Source organism: Rhipicephalus microplus, chromosome 8 (assembly GCF_043290135.1).
Source record: "Rhipicephalus microplus isolate Deutch F79 chromosome 8, USDA_Rmic, whole genome shotgun sequence".
NCBI lineage: Eukaryota > Metazoa > Arthropoda > Arachnida > Ixodida > Ixodidae > Rhipicephalus > Rhipicephalus microplus.
This window is the reverse complement of record NC_134707.1, coordinates 79,918,346-79,934,339: the sequence shown is the minus strand read 5'-3', so window position 1 is coordinate 79,934,339 and position 15,994 is coordinate 79,918,346. Positions and strand designations below refer to the sequence as shown.

Below are 15,994 nucleotides of genomic sequence, written 5' to 3'. Positions count from 1 at the left end.
CGTTGTCGTTTTCTTCACTCATCACACCCGGCATTGCTCCCGAGAACTGTGGTATAAGCACCGTGCACTAACCAATTGCGCCACTGGGGTATAGTGTTGCACGTAGGAGTGTTTCCTTTATTACTGTTGTCTACACACAACTCCTGTAAACAAATGTTTTCGAGCTAGGCAGTCGCCAGCATTGAGTATACAATTAACCTCATGACTAAATTTGAATACTAATAAAAATTTCATTCTCCAGGTGAGACTCGAACACACAACCCCGGCATAGCTCACGAGAACTTTCGTATAAGTATCATGCGCTAACAGATTGCGCCACTGGGGAACACGGTCGCAATTAGGAGGGGTGCTTTAAAGAATGTTTTCTGCAAATATCTCCAGTAAACAAATGTTTTCGGGACAAGAAGTCGCCAGCATTGAGTATACAACATCATGGCTAATTATTAAAACTAATAAAAATTTCATTCCCAAGGTGATGCTCGAACTCACAACCCAGGCATATCTCACGATAACTGTCGTATAAGTACGGTGCGCTAACCAATTGCGCCACTGGGGAATACAGTTGCACGTAGGAGTGTTTCCTTTAGTACCGTTGTCTACACACAACTTCAGTAAACAAAGGTTTTCGAGCCAGGCAGTCGCCAGCATTGAGTATACAATTAACCACATGACTAAATATGAATACTAATAAAAATTTCATTCTCCAGGTGAGACTCGAACACACAATCCCGGCATAGCTCACGAGAACTGTCGTATAAGTATCATGCGCTAACAAATTGCGCCACTGGAAACACGGTCGCACTTATGAGCGGTGCCTTAAAGAATGTTTTCTGCACATATCTCCAGTAAACAAATGTTTTCGGGAAAGAAGTTGCCAGCATTGAGTATACAACATCATGACTAATAATAATGAAAATTTATAAACATTTCATTACCCAGGTGAGGCTCGAACTCAAAATCCAGGCATAGTTCACGATAACTGTCGTATAAGTAGGGTGCGCTAACCAATTGCGCCACTGGGAATACAGTTGCACGTAAGAGTGTTTCCTTTAGTACTGTTGGCTACACACAACTCCAGTAAACAAATGTTTTCGAGCCAGGCAGTCGCCAGCATTGAGTATACAATTAACCTCATACGAAAACTAAGTAAAATTTTATTCCCCAGGGAGGCTCGAACTCACAACCACGCCAAAGCTCACGAGAAATGTCGTATAAGTACCGTGCGCTAAGCAATTGCGCCACTGGGAAACACGGTCGCAAGTAGGAGGGGTGCTTTGAAGAGTGTTCCCCTCACATACCTCCAGTAAACAAATGTTTTTGAGCCAGGAAGTCGCCAGTATGAGTACACAAACTCACGACTAAATATGAAAACTAATAAAAATTTCATTCCCCAGGTGATGTTCGAACACACAACCCCGGCATAGCTCACGAGAACTGTCGTATAAGTATCATGCGCTAACAAATTGCGCCACTGGGGAACACGGTCGCACTTATGAGCGGTGCCTTAAAAAATGTTTTCTGCACATATCTCCAGTAAACAAATGTTTTCAGGAAAGAATTCGCCAGCATTGAGTATACAACATCATGACTAATTATGAAAACTAATAAACATTTCATTACCCTGGTGTAGCTCGAACTCACATTGCAGGCATAGTTCACGACAACTGTCATATAAGTAGGGTGCGCTAACCAATTGCGCCACTGGGGAATACAGTTGCACATAGGAGTGAATCCTTTAGTACTGTTGTCTACACACAACTCCAGTAAACAAATGTTTTCGAGCCAGGCAGTCGCCAGCATTGAGTATACAAGTAACCTCATACGAAAACAAATAAAAATTTAATTCCCCAGGTGAAGCTCAAACTCACAACCCCGGCATAGCTCACGAAAACTGTCGTATAAGTACCGTGCGCTAACCAATTGCCCCACTGGGGAACACGGTCGCACGCAGGAGCGGCGCCTTAAAGAATGTTCCCTGCACATACCTCCAGTAAACAAATGTTCTCGAGCCAGGAAGTCGCCAGTATGAGAACACAACCTCATGAATAATTATGAAAACTAATAAAAATTTCATTCCCCAGGTGATGCTCGAACTCACAACCCAAGCATATCTCACGATAACTGTCGTATAAGTACGGTGCGCTAACCAATTGCGCCACTGGGGAATACAGTTGCACGTACGACTGTTTCCTTTAGTACTGTTGTCTACACACAACTTCAGTAAACAAAGGTTTTCGAGCCAGGCAGTCGCCAGCATTGAGTATACAATTAACCTCATAAGAAAACTAATGAAAATTTTATTCCCCAGGGAGGCTCGAACTCACAACCACGCCAAAGCTCACGAGAAATGTCGTATAAGTACCGTGCGCTAAGCAATTGCGCCACTGGGAGTACGGTTGCACGTAGGAGTGGTGCCTTAAAGAATGTTCCCTGCAAATACCTCCCGTAATGAAATCTTTTTGGGACAAGAGTCGCATTGAGTAAACAACCTCATGACTAAATATGAAAACTAATAAAAATTTCATTCCCAAGGTGATGCTCGAACTCACAGCCAAGGCATAGCTCACGATAACTGTCGTATAAGTACGGTGCGCTAATCAATTGCGCCACTGGGGTATAGTGTTGCACGTAGGAGTGTTTCTTTTCATACTGTTGTCTACACACAACTCCAGTAAACAAATGTTTTCGAGCTAGGCAGTCGCCAGCATTGAGTATACAATTAACCACATGACTAAATATGAATACTAATAAAAATTTCATTCTCCAGGTGAGACTCGAACACACAACCCCAGTATAGCTCACGAGAACTTTCGTATAAGTATCATGCGCTAACAAATTGCGCCACTGGGGAACACGGTCGCACTTATGAATGAGTAGTGCCTTAAAAATGTTTTCTGCACATATCTCCAGTAAACAAATGTTTTAGGGAAAGAAGTCGCCAGCATTGAGTATACAACATCATGACTAATTATGAAAACTTATAAACATTTCATTACCCAGGTGAGGCTCGAACTCAAAATCCGGGCATAGTTCACGATAACTGTCGTATAAGTAGGGTGCGCTAACAAATTGCGCCACTAGGGAATAGCGTTGCACGTAGGAGTGTTTCCTTTAATACTGTTGCCTACCCACAACTCCACCAAACAAATGCTTTCGAGCCAGGAAGCTCTCAGTATGAGTACACGACCTCAAGACTAAATATGAATACTAATAAAATTTAATTCCCCAGGTGAGGCTTGTACACACAACCCCGGCATTGCTCACGAGAACTGTCGTATAAGCATCGTGCGCTAACCAATTGCGCCACTGGGGAAGACGGTCGCACGTAGGAGCGGTGCCTTAAAGAATGTTTTCTGCACATACCTCCAGTAAACAAATGTTTTCGGGACAAGAAGTCACCAGCTTTGAGTATAGAAATAACTCATGACTACTTATGAAAACCAATAAAACTTTCATGTCCCTGGTGGTGCTCGAACTCACAACCCCGGCATAGCTCCGGAGAACTGTGGTATAAGTACCGCGCGCTAACTAATTGCGCCACTGGGAATACGGTTGCACGTAGGAGCGGTGCCTTAAAGAATGTTCCCTGCACATACTTCCAGTATTGAAATGTTTTTGGGACAAGAGTCGCCAGCATTGAGTAAAGAACCTCATGACTGAATATGAAAACTAATAAAAATTTCATTCCCCAGGTGATGCTCGAACTCACAGCCCAGGCATAGCTCACGACAACTGTCGTATAAGTACGGTGCGCTAACCAATCGCGCCACTGGGGTATAGTGTTGCACGTAGGAGTGTTTCCTTTATTACTGTTGTCTACACACAACTCCTGTAAACAAATGTTTTCGAGCTAGGCAGTCGCCAGCATTGAGTATACAATTAACCACATGACAAAATATGAATACTAATAAAAATTTCATTCTCCAGGTTAGACTCGAACACACAAACCCGGCATAGCTCACGAGAACTGTCGAATAAGTATCATGCGCTAACAAATTGCGCCACTAGAGAACACGGTCGCACTTATGAACGGTGCCTTAAAGAATGTTTTCTGCACATTTCTCCAGTAAACAAATGATTTCGGGAAAGAAGTCGCCAGCATTGAGTATACAACATCATGACTAATTATGAAAACTTATAAACATTTCATTACCCAGGTGAGGCTCGAACTCAAAATCCAGGCTTAGTTCACGATAACTGTCGTATAAGTACGGTGCACTAACCAATTACGCCACTGGGGAATACAGTCGCACGTAGCAGTGTTTCCTTTGGTACTGTTGTCTACACACAACTCCAGTAAACAAATGTTTTCGAGCCAGGCAGTCGCCAGCATTCAGTATACAATTAACCTCATGACTAAATACGAAAAGTAATGAAAATTTTATTCCCCAGGGAGGCTCGAACTCACAACCACGCCAAAGCTCACGAGAAATGTCGTATAAGTACCGTGCACTAAGCAATTGCGCCACTGGGAAACAAGGTCGCAAGTAGGAGGGGTGCCTTAAAGAATGTTCCCTGCAAATACCTCCAGTAAAGAAATCTTTTCGAGCCAGGAAGTCGCCAGTATGAGTACACAACCTCATGACTGAATATGAAAACTAATAAAAATTTCATTCCCCAGGTGATGCTCGAACTCACAACCCCGGCATAGCTCACGAAAACTGTCGTATAAGTACCGTGCGCTAACCAATTGTGCCACTTGGGAACACGGTAGCACGTAGGAGCGGTGCCTTAAAGAATGATCCCTGCACATACCTTCAGTAAACAAATGTTTTCGAGCTAGGCAGCCGCCAGCATTGAGTATACAATTAACCGCATGACTAAATATGAATACTAATAAAAATTTCATTCTCCAGGTGAGACTCGAACTCACAACCACGGCATAGCTCACGAGAGCTGTCGTATAAGTACCGTGCACTAACGAATTGTTCCACTGGAGAATACGGTTGCAAGTAGGAGTGTTTCCTTTAGTACTGTTGTCTACACACAACCTAACTCCATTAAACAAATGTTTTCGAGCCAGGCAGTCGCCAGCATTCAGTATACAATTAACCTCATGACTAAATACGAAAAGTAATGAAAATTTTAATCCCCAGGGAGGCTCGAACTCACAACCACGCCAAAGCTCACGAGAAATGTCGTATAAGTACCGTGCACTAAGCAATTGCGCCACTGGGAAACAAGGTCGCAAGTAGGAGGGGTGACTTAAAGAATTTTCCTGCACATACATCCAGTAAACAAATGTTTTCGGGACAGGAAGTCGCCAGCATTGAGTATACAACCTCATGACTAATGATGAAAAATAATAAAAATTTCATTCCCCAGGTAGGCTCGATCTCACAATCCCGGCATAGCTCACGATAACTGTCGTATAAGTCCTGTGCACTAACCAATTGCGCCACTGGGGAATACGGGTGCACAAAGTAGCAGGGCCTTAAAGAATTTTCCCTGCACATACCTACAGTAAACAAATGTTTTCGAAGCAGGAAGTCGCCAGCTTGGAGTATACAAATAACCTGATGACTAATTATGAAAACTAAAAAAAATTTCATTCCACAGGTGAGGCTCGAACTCACAACCCCGGCATAGCTCACGAAATCTGTCGTACAAGTACCGTGCGCTAACCAATTGCGCCACTGGGGAACACGGTCGCGCGTAGGAGCGGTGCTTTGAAGATTGTTCCCTGCACATACCTCCAGTAAACAAATGTTTTCGAGCAAGGACGTCGCGTGTATGAGTACACAACCTCATGACTAAATATAAAAACTAAGAAAACTTTCATTCCCCAGGTGAGGCTTGAACTCACAATCCAGGCAGAGTTCACGATAACTGTCGTATAAGTACGGTGCGCTAACATATTGTGCCACTGGGAAATACGGTTGCACGTAGGAGCGGTGCCTTAAAGAATGTTCCCTGCAGCTACCTCCAGTAAACAAATGTTTTCGTGCCAGGAAGTCGCCAGCTTTGAGTATACAATTAACCTCATGATTAATTATGAAAACCAATAAAAATTTCATTCCCAAGGTGAGGATCGAACTCACAACCCCGGCATAGCTCACGAGAACTGTCGTATAAGTACCGTGCACTAACCAATTGCCCCGCTGGGGAATACGGTTGCAAATAGGAGTGTTTAATTTAGTACTGTTGTCTACACACAACTTAACTCCAGTAAACAAATGTTTTCAAACCAGGCAGTCGCCAGCATTCAGTATACAAGTAACCTCATGACTAAATACAAAAACTAATGGAAATTTCATTCCCCAGGGAGAATCAAACTCACAACCACGCCAAAGCTCACTAAAAATGTCGTATAAGTACCGTGCGCTTACCACTTGCGCCACTGGGAAACGCGGTCGCAAGTAGGAGCGGTGACCTAAAGAATGTTCCTGCACATACATCCAGTAAACAAACGTTTTCGGGACAGGAAGTCGCCAGCATTGAGTAAGCAACCTCATGACTAACTATGAAAACTAATAAAAATTCCATTCCCCAGGTCAGGCTCGAACCCACAACCCCGGTATAGCTCAAGAAAACAGTCGTATAAGTACCGTGCGCTAACCGATTGCGCCACTGGGGAACACGGTCGCACGTAGGAGCGGCGCCTTAAAGAATGTTCCCTGCACATACCACCAGTAAACATATGTTCTCGAGCCAGGAAGTCGCCAGTATGAGCATACAACCTCATGAATAATTATGAAAACTAATAAAAATTTCATTCCCCAGGTGATGCTCGAACTCACAAACCAGGCATATCTCACGATAACTGTCGTATAAGTGCGGTGCGATAACCAATTGCGCCAATGGGGAACACGGTTTAACGTGGGAGTGTTTCCTTTAGTACTGTTGTCTACACACAACTGCAGTAAACAAATGTTTTCGAGCCAGGCAGTGACCTGCATTGAGTATACAATTAACCTCACGACGAAATATGAATACTAATAAAAATTTTGCTTCCCCAGGTGAGGCTTGAACACACAAGCACGCCATAGCTAACGAGAACTGTCGTATAAGTACCATGCGCTAAGCAATTGCGCCACTGGGGAACAAGGTCGCACTTAGGAGCGGTGCCTTAAAGAATGTTTTCTGCCCATACCTCCAGTAAACAAATGTTCTCGGGACAAGAAGTCGCCAGCTTTGAGTATACAAATACCTCATAACTAATTATGAAAAATAATAAAACTGTCATGTCCCAGGTGGTGCTCGAACTCACAACCCCGGTGTGATGGTTAAGGGACGTTCGTCACTATGTTTGTCTACAGCGGACGAGAAAGGATTAACATGAACTTTTTATTTCATGGCATGGGTGGAACGGCTGACGGGGCACGGATACGCTACCGTGTGCAGCGCCGTTGAGTCGGACGTCGCGGCCAACCCAGCAGTCAGGGTCGCCACTCCGGAGGTCCAGGATCAGGCCATGGATCACGACGACCACACCCGGTAGGCCTCGTCCACGAACCTGCTCCCGGCCACTGCGCCCAGGCAGGAGCCGTTCAGCAGGTCTCGGCCTTGAACCTTGAACAGACACACCGGAGCTCGACCTGGCTGACACGTGCGGGTCTCACGTCCGGCTCAGGAACGCTGCCAGGAACTCGTCCTCTCGAGCGGCGCACCGCTTCCTCTGCCTTCGTGGCCTCAATCCTCGAGCTCTCTTTTCCGCACATTCCTTCTTCTTGGCCAGGGCACCGCCAGGTACCCTCGGGTGCACACTGCAGCTCATGAGCTCGTGGCACACGTCCGAGTCTGGCGCATCACTCGGCACCGCTCGGCGATCCTAGATTCAGCCAGCAACTCCCCTGTCATCTGAATCCTCGGCCACCCTGAATCTTCGCCCGGCTCCGTGCTCCTCTGTGCGCACTCCCGCGTCTCACCCGGCAGAACATCTCGCTCGTCCCTTGCCGAAGTGCGACGCTCCGGTGACACCGGCGCTTTATGGCATGGGTGCGGCCACGGAGCAGTCAACCAGCATCGGAGACGCGATGCTCCATGCGGGGCATGGCCAGCCCGTCCAGCGAAGAGCGTGCGCCGAGACGCGATGCTCGACGCAACCATGACCATTAGCCAGGTCACGTTCATCGCTGTGTCGAACGGCTGACCGTGGAGACACCTCGCCGAGATCCGCGATGCCCTCGGCAAGGAAGAGAACAGCAGGCCAGGCCGCGCCCCGAGATGCAGTACTCGTGCCGGCACTGCCGCCCCAGCTGGTGGTTGGACGGCAGCAGAATGGACGGCCGCGTTCCCTGGCCGGAACCTGGCTCGCCTGCGTCCGACGCTTCGGCCCGCTGTCTCCCGTCTGCCGCTGCTCTGGCTCGTCCCCAGCCACAAAGCCCACTGCCACGTGATAGTCGCCCGTGGCCCAATCGTGGCACGCCACCTTTATGGGCCACCACAGGTCATCAGCTGATTCACTGACACTCACGCGCACATTACACGCGCCTTGCAGCGCACTTCCGTCGTTGTCGTTTTCTTCACTCATCACACCCGGCATAGCTCCCGAGAACTGTGGTATAAGCACCGTGCACTAACCAATTGCGCCACTGGGGTATAGTGTTGCACGTAGAAGTGTTTCCTTTATTACTGTTGTCTACACACAACTCCTGTAAACAAATATTTTCGAGCTAGGCAGTCGCCAGCATTGAGTATACAACTAACCACATGACTAAATATGAATACTAAGAAAAATTTCATTCTCCAGGTGAGACTCGAACACACAACCCCGGCATAGCTCACGAGAAATTTCGTATAAGTATCATGCGCTAACAAATTGCGCCACTGGGGAACACGGTTGCAATTACGAGCGGTGCCTTAAAGAATGTTTTCTGCAAATATCTCCAGTAAACAAATGTTTTCGGGACAAGAAGTCGCCAGCATTGAGTATAAAACATCATGGCTAATTATCAAAACTAATAAACATTTCATTATCCAGGTGAGGCTCGAACTCACTATCCAGGCATAGTTCACGATAACTGTCGTATAAGTACGGTGCGCTAACCAATTGCGCCACTGGGGAATGCAGTTGCACGTAGGAGTGTTTCCTTTAATACTGTTGCCTACACACAACTCCACCAAACAAATGTTTTCGAGCCAGGAAGCTCTCAGTATGAGTACACGACCTCAAGACTAAATATGAATACTAATAAAATTTAATTCCCCAGGTGAGGCTCGTACACACAACCCCGGCATTGCTCACGAGAACTGTCGTATAGGCATCGTGCGCTAACCAATTGCGCCACTGGGGAAGACGGTCGCACTTAGGAGCGGTGCCTTAAAGAATGTTTTCTGCACATACCTCCAGTAAACAAATGTTTTCGGGACAAGAAGTCACCAGCTTTGAGTATACAAATAACTCAGGACTACTTATGAAAACTAATAAAACTTTCATGCCCCTGGTGGTGCTCGAACTCACAACCCCGGAATAGCTCCGGAGAACTGTGGAATAAGTACCGTGCGCTAACTAATTGCGCCACTGGGAATACGGTTGCACGTAGGAGCGGTGCTTAAAGAATGTTCCCTGCACATACTTTCAGTAATGAAATGTTTTTGGGACAGGAGTCGCCAGCATTGAGTAAAGAACCTCATGACTGAATATAAAAAAATAATAAAAGTTTCATTCCCCAGGTGATGCTCGAACTCACAGCCCAGGCATAGCTCACGATAACTGTCGTATAAGTACGGTGCGCTAACCAATCGCGCCACTGGAGTATAGTGTTGCACGTAGGAGTGTTTCCTTTATTACTGTTGTCTACACACAACTCCTGTAAACAAATGTTTTCGAGCTAGGCAGTCGTCAGCATTGAGTAAAGAATTACCCACATGACAAAATATGAATACTAATAAAAATTTCATTCTCCAGGTGAGACTCGAACACACAACCCCGGCATAGCTCACGAGAACTGTTGTATAAGTATCATGCGCTAACAAATTGCGCCACTGGGAAACACGGTCGCACTTAGGAGCGGTGCCTTAAAGAATGTTTTCTGCACATATCTCCAGTGAACAAATGTGTTCGGGACAAGAATTAGCCAGCATTGAGTATACAACATCATGACTAATTATGAAAACTAATAAACATTTTATTACCCTGGTGAGGCTCTAACTCACAATCCAGGCATAGTTCACAACTGTCATATAAGTACGGTGCGCTAACCAATTGCGCCACTGGGGAATACAGTTGCACGTAGGAGTGTATCCTTTAGTACTGTTGTCTACACACAACTCCAGTAAACAAATGTTTTCGAGCCAGGCAGTCGCCAGCATTGAGTATACAAGTAACCTCATACGAAAACAAATAAAAATTTAATTCCCCAGGTGAAGCTCAAACTCACAACCCCGGCATAGCTCACGAAAACTGTCGTATAAGTACCGTGCGCTAACCAATTGCGCCACTGGGCAACACGGTCGCACGTAGGAGCGACGCCTTAAAGAATGTTCCCTGCACATACCTCCAGTAAACAAATGTTCTCGAGCCAGGAAGTCGCCAGTATGAGTACACAACCTCATGAATAATTATGAAAACTAATAAAAATTTCATTCCCCAGGTGATGCTCGAACTCACAACCCAGGCATATCTCACGATAACTGTCGTATGAGTACGGTGCGCTAACCAATTGCGCCACTGGGGAATACAGTTGCACGTAGGAGTGTTTCCTTACGTACTGTTGTCTACACACAACTTCAGTAAACAAAGGTTTTCGAGCCAGGCAGTCGCCAGCACTTAGTATACAATTACCCTATACGAAAACTAATGAAAATTTTATTCCCCAGGGAGGCTCGAACTCACAACCACGCCAAAGCTCACGAGAAATGTCGTATAAGTACCGTGCGCTAAGCAATTGCGCCACTGGGAATACGGTTGCACGTAGGAGTGGTGCCTTAAAGAATGTTCCCTGCAAATACCTCCAGTAATGAAATGTTTTTGGGACAAGGGTCGCCAGCATTGAGTAAACAACCTCATGACTAAATATGAAAACTAATAAAAATTTCATTCCCAAGGTGATGCTCGAACTCACAGCCAAGGCATAGCTCACGATAACTATCGTATAAGTACGGTGCGCTAATCAATTGCGCCACTGGGGTATAGTGTTGCACGTAGGAGTGTTTCTTTTCGTACTGTTGTCTACACACAACTCCAGTAAACAAATGTGTTCTAGCTAGGCAGTCGCCAGCATTGAGTATACAATTAACCACATGACTAAATATGAATACTAATAAAAATTTCATTCTCCAGGTGAGACTCGAACACACAACCCCGGCATAGCTCACGAGAACTGTCGTATACGTATCATGCGCTAACAAATTGCGCCACTGGGGAACACGGTCGCACTTATGAGTTGTGCCTTAAAAAATGTTTTCTGCACATATCTCCAGTAAACAAATGTTTTCGGGAAAGAAGTCGCCAGCATTGAGTATACAACATCATGACTAATTATGAAAACTTATAAACATTTCATTACCCAGGTGCGGCTCGAACTCAAAATCCGGGCATAGTTCACGATAACTGTCGTATAAGTAGGGTGCGCTAACAAATTGCGCCACTGGGGAATAGCGTTGCACGTAGGAGTGTTTCCTTTAATACTGTTGCCTACACACAACTCCACCAAACAAATGCTTTCAAGCCAGGAAGCTCTCAGTATGACTACACGACCTCAAGACTAAGTATGAATACTAATAAAATTTAATTTCCCAGGTGAGGCTCGTACACACAACCCCGGCATTGCTCACGAGAACTGTCGTATAAGCATCGTGCGCTAACCAATTGCGCCACTGGGGAAGATGGTCGCACTTAGGAGCGGTGCCTTAAAGAATGTTTTCTGCACATACCTCCAGTAAACAAATGTTTTCGGGACAAGAAGTCACCATCTTTGAGTATACAAATAACTCATGACTACTTATGAAAACTAATAAAACTTTCATGTCCCTGGTGGTGCCCGAACTCACAACCCCGGCATAGCTCCGGAGAACTGTGGTATAAGTACCGTGCGCTAACTAATTTCGCCACTGGGAATACGGTTGCACGTAGGATCAGTGCCTTAAAGAATGTTCCCTGCACATACTTCCAGTAATGAAATATTTTTGGGACAAGAGTCGCCAGCATTGAGTAAAGAACCTCATGACTGAATATGAAAACTAATAAAAATTTCATTCCCCAGGTGATGCTCGAACTCACAGCCCAGGCATAGCTCACGATAACGGTCTTATAAGTACGGTGCGCAAACCAATTGTGCCACTGGGAAATACGGTTGCACGTAGGAGTGTTTCCTTTAGTACTGTTGTCTAACACAACTCCAGTAAACAAATGTTTTGGAACAAGGCAGTCACCACCATTGAGTATACCATTAACCTCATGACTAAATATGAAAACTGATAAAAGTTTTATTGCCCAGGGAGGCTCGAACTCACAAGCACGCCATAGCTTACGAGAACTGTCGGATAAGTACCGTGCGCTAAGCAATTGCGCCACTGGGTAACACGGTCGCACGTAGGAGCGGTGCCTCAAAGAATGTTCCCTGCACATACCTCCAGTAAACAAATGTTTTCGGGACAAGAAGTCGCCAGCATTGAGTATACAACCTCATGACTAATTATGAAAACTAATAAAAATTTCATTCCCAATGTGAGGCTCGAACACACGACCCCGGCATAGCTCACGAGAACTGTCGTATAAGTACTGTGCACTAACCAATTGCCCCATTGGGGAATACGGTTGCAAGTAGGAGTGTTTCCTTTAGTACTGTTGTGCTCACACAGCCTAACTCTATTAAACAAATGTTTTCGAGCCAGGCAGTCGCCAGCATTCAGTATACAATTATTCTCATGACTAAATACGAAAAGTTATGAAAATTTTATTCCCCAGGGAGGCTCGAACTCACAACCACGCCAAAGCTCACGAGAAATGTCGTATAAGTACCGTGCGCTAAGCGATTGCGCCACTGGGGAACAAGGTCGCAAGTAGGAGGGGTGACTTAAAGAATGTTCCTGCACATACATTCAGTAAACAAATGTTTTCGGGACAGGAATTCGCCAGCATTGAGTATACAACCTCATGACTAATGATGAAAACTAATAAAAATTTCATTCCCAAGGTGAGGCTCGATCTCACAACCCCGGCATAGCTCACGATAACTGTCGTATAAGTCCCGTGCACTAACCGATTGCGCTACTGGGGAATACGGGTGCGCGTAGCAGCGGTGCCTTAAAGAATGTTCCCTGCAAATACCTCCAGTAAACAAATGTTTTCGAGCTAGAAAGTCGCCAGTATGAGTACACAACCTCATGACTAAATATGAAAACTAATAAAAATTTCATTCCGCAGGTGATGCTCGAACTCACAACCCCGGCATAGCTCACGAAAACTGTCGTATAAGGACCGTGCGCTAACCAATTGCGCCGGCCCGCCGCGGTGGTCTAGTGGCTAAGGTACTCGGCTGCTGACCCGCAGGTCGCGGGTTCCAATCCCGGCTGCGGCGGCTGCATTTCCAATGGAGGCGGAAATGTCGTAGGCCCGTGTGCTCAGATTTGGGTGCACGTTAAAGAACCCCAGGTGTCTAAATTTCCGGAGCCCTCCCATACGGCGTCTCTCATAATCATAGAGTGGTTTTGGGACGTTAAACCCCACATATCAATCAATTATTCAATTGCGCCACTGGGGAACACGGTCGCACGTAGGAGCGGTGCCTTAAAGAATGTTCCCTGCACATACCTCCAGTAAACAAATGTTTTCGAGCTAGGCAGCCGCCAGCATTGAGTATACAATTAACCGCATGACTAAATATGAATACTAATTAAAATCTCAATCTCCAGGTGAGACTCGAACTCACAACCACGGCATAGCTCACGAGAGCTGTCGTATAAGTACCGTGCACTAACCAATTGCCCCACTGGAGAATACGGTTGCAAGTAGGAGCGGTGCTTTGAAGATTGTTCCGTGCACATACCTCCAGTAAACAAATGTTTTCGAGCAAGGAAGTCGCGTGTATGAGTACACAACCTCATGACTAAATATAAAAACTAATAAAACTTTCATTCCCCAGGTGAGGCTCGAACTCACAATCCAGGCATATTTCACGATAACTGTCGTATAAGTACGGTGCGCTAACATATTGTGCCACTGGGAAATACGGTTGCACGTAGGAGCGGTGCCTTAAAGAATGTTCCCTGCACATACCTCCAGTAAACAAATGTTTTCGAGCCAGGAAGTCGCCAGCTTTGAGTATAAAATTAACCTCATGATTAATTATGAAAACCAATAAAAATTTCATTCCCAAGGTGAGGATCGAACTCACAACCCCGGCATAGCTCACGAGAACTGTCGTATGAATGTTCCTGCACATACATCCAGTAAACAAACGTTTTCGGGACAGGAAGTCGCCAGCATTGAGTATACAACCTCATGACTAACTATGAAAACTAATAAAAATTCCATTCCCCAGGTAGGCTCGATCTCACAACCCCGGCATAGCTCACGATAACTGTCGTATAAGTCCTGTGCACTAACCAATTGCGCCACTGGGGAATACGGGTGCACAAAATAGCAGGGCCTTAAAGAATGTTCCGTGCACATACCTCCCGTAAACAAATGTTTTCGAAGCAGGAAGTCGCCAGCTTGGAGTATACAACTAACCTGATGACTAATTATGAAAACTAAAAAAATGGCAGCATATCCACGGAGTGAATAATAGAGAGTGGGGCGAAGCATTCGTCCGTCCATGCGTCCGTCTGTGTGACCGTCCATGCGTCTGTTTGTGCGCCCGTCCCTGCGTTCTTTCATGCATCCGCCCCTGCGTCCGTTCATGCGTCCATCCATGCATCTGTTTGTGTGTCCATTCGTTCATCTATTCAACACTCCAAGTCCCACCATCTCGCATCTTTTTATCATATATTCCCCATATAGAAGCACCGCCATCCAGCGGACATTGCAAGGACTAAACGAGAGGTGGCACACGCACACTTTCTTACGGCCTGCGCTTTGGGTCCACTTCCCACCTTTAACCACCTCGAGTTCATAGTATATTCTAGTTCACTGTATTCATAGCACTGCGACCAAACGCTCGCTAAACCTTTCGAAAACCAAGGAGGTTACGCCCAGCGAGTATAACGTAGCAACCTTTCCCTGTCAGATAGGGCTCGATTTACATGGCAATGGCTGCTAATGAGAAATGAGAGAGAGGAGAATTCGGCTTTTACTTTCTTACGGCTTGCGCTTCGTATCTACTTCTCATTTTTAACCACCTTGAGTTCATTCATGGTATACACAAGTTCATTGTATTCATGGCACTGCGGCTCAACGCTCGCTAAATATTTCTAAAGCCAAGGAGGTTACACCCAGCGAGTATAATGTAGCATCCCTTTCTTGTCCGATTGTGCTCAATGTACATGCCAATGGCTGCTAATGGGGATCGCAGCGTGCGCGTTGACTAAAAGCCGAATGCTCATGTCTCTCATTCCCCATTAGCAGCCATTGGCATGTACATTGAGCACTATTTTTTATTGTTAAGCAACGCACAGAAGAAATCTCTCACTGGCACCACCTTGGAGGTGAAGTGTTATACCTATTTCGGGTATGTGCCACTGGTGGTTACATACGAGGGACGCCCAAGCCACGCCATAAGGAGCTTCGCCCCTAAAAAAATTTCATTCCACAGGTGAGGCTCGAACTCAAAACCACGGCATAGCTCACGAAAACTGTCGTATAAGTACCGTGCGCTAACCAAATGCGCCACTGGGGAACACGGTCGCACGTAGGAGCGGTGCCTTAAAGAATGTTCCTGCACATACATCCAGTAAACAAATGTTTTCGGGACAGGAAGTCGCCACATTGAGTATACAACCTCATGACGAATGCTGAAAACTAATCAAAACTTCATTCCCCAGGTGAGGCTCGAACACACAACCACGGCATAGCTCACGAGAGCTGTCGTATAAGTATCGTGCGCTAAGCAATTGCGCCACTGGGGAACACGGTCGATCTTAGGAGCGGTGCCTTAAAGATTGTTTCCTG

The 15,994-nt window shown here is 45.8% G+C and overlaps 1 non-coding gene across 1 annotated transcript; it reads right to left on the bottom strand.

Moving 5' to 3' along the window:
* Positions 1–5,551: 5,551 nt before the first annotated feature.
* On the bottom strand, positions 5,552–5,643 carry TRNAT-UGU (transfer RNA threonine (anticodon UGU)). The gene is given in 2 exon segments: positions 5,552–5,587; positions 5,606–5,643. It is a non-coding gene; the product is annotated as a tRNA-Thr (tRNA).
* Between the last annotated feature and the right edge of the window lie 10,351 nt (positions 5,644–15,994).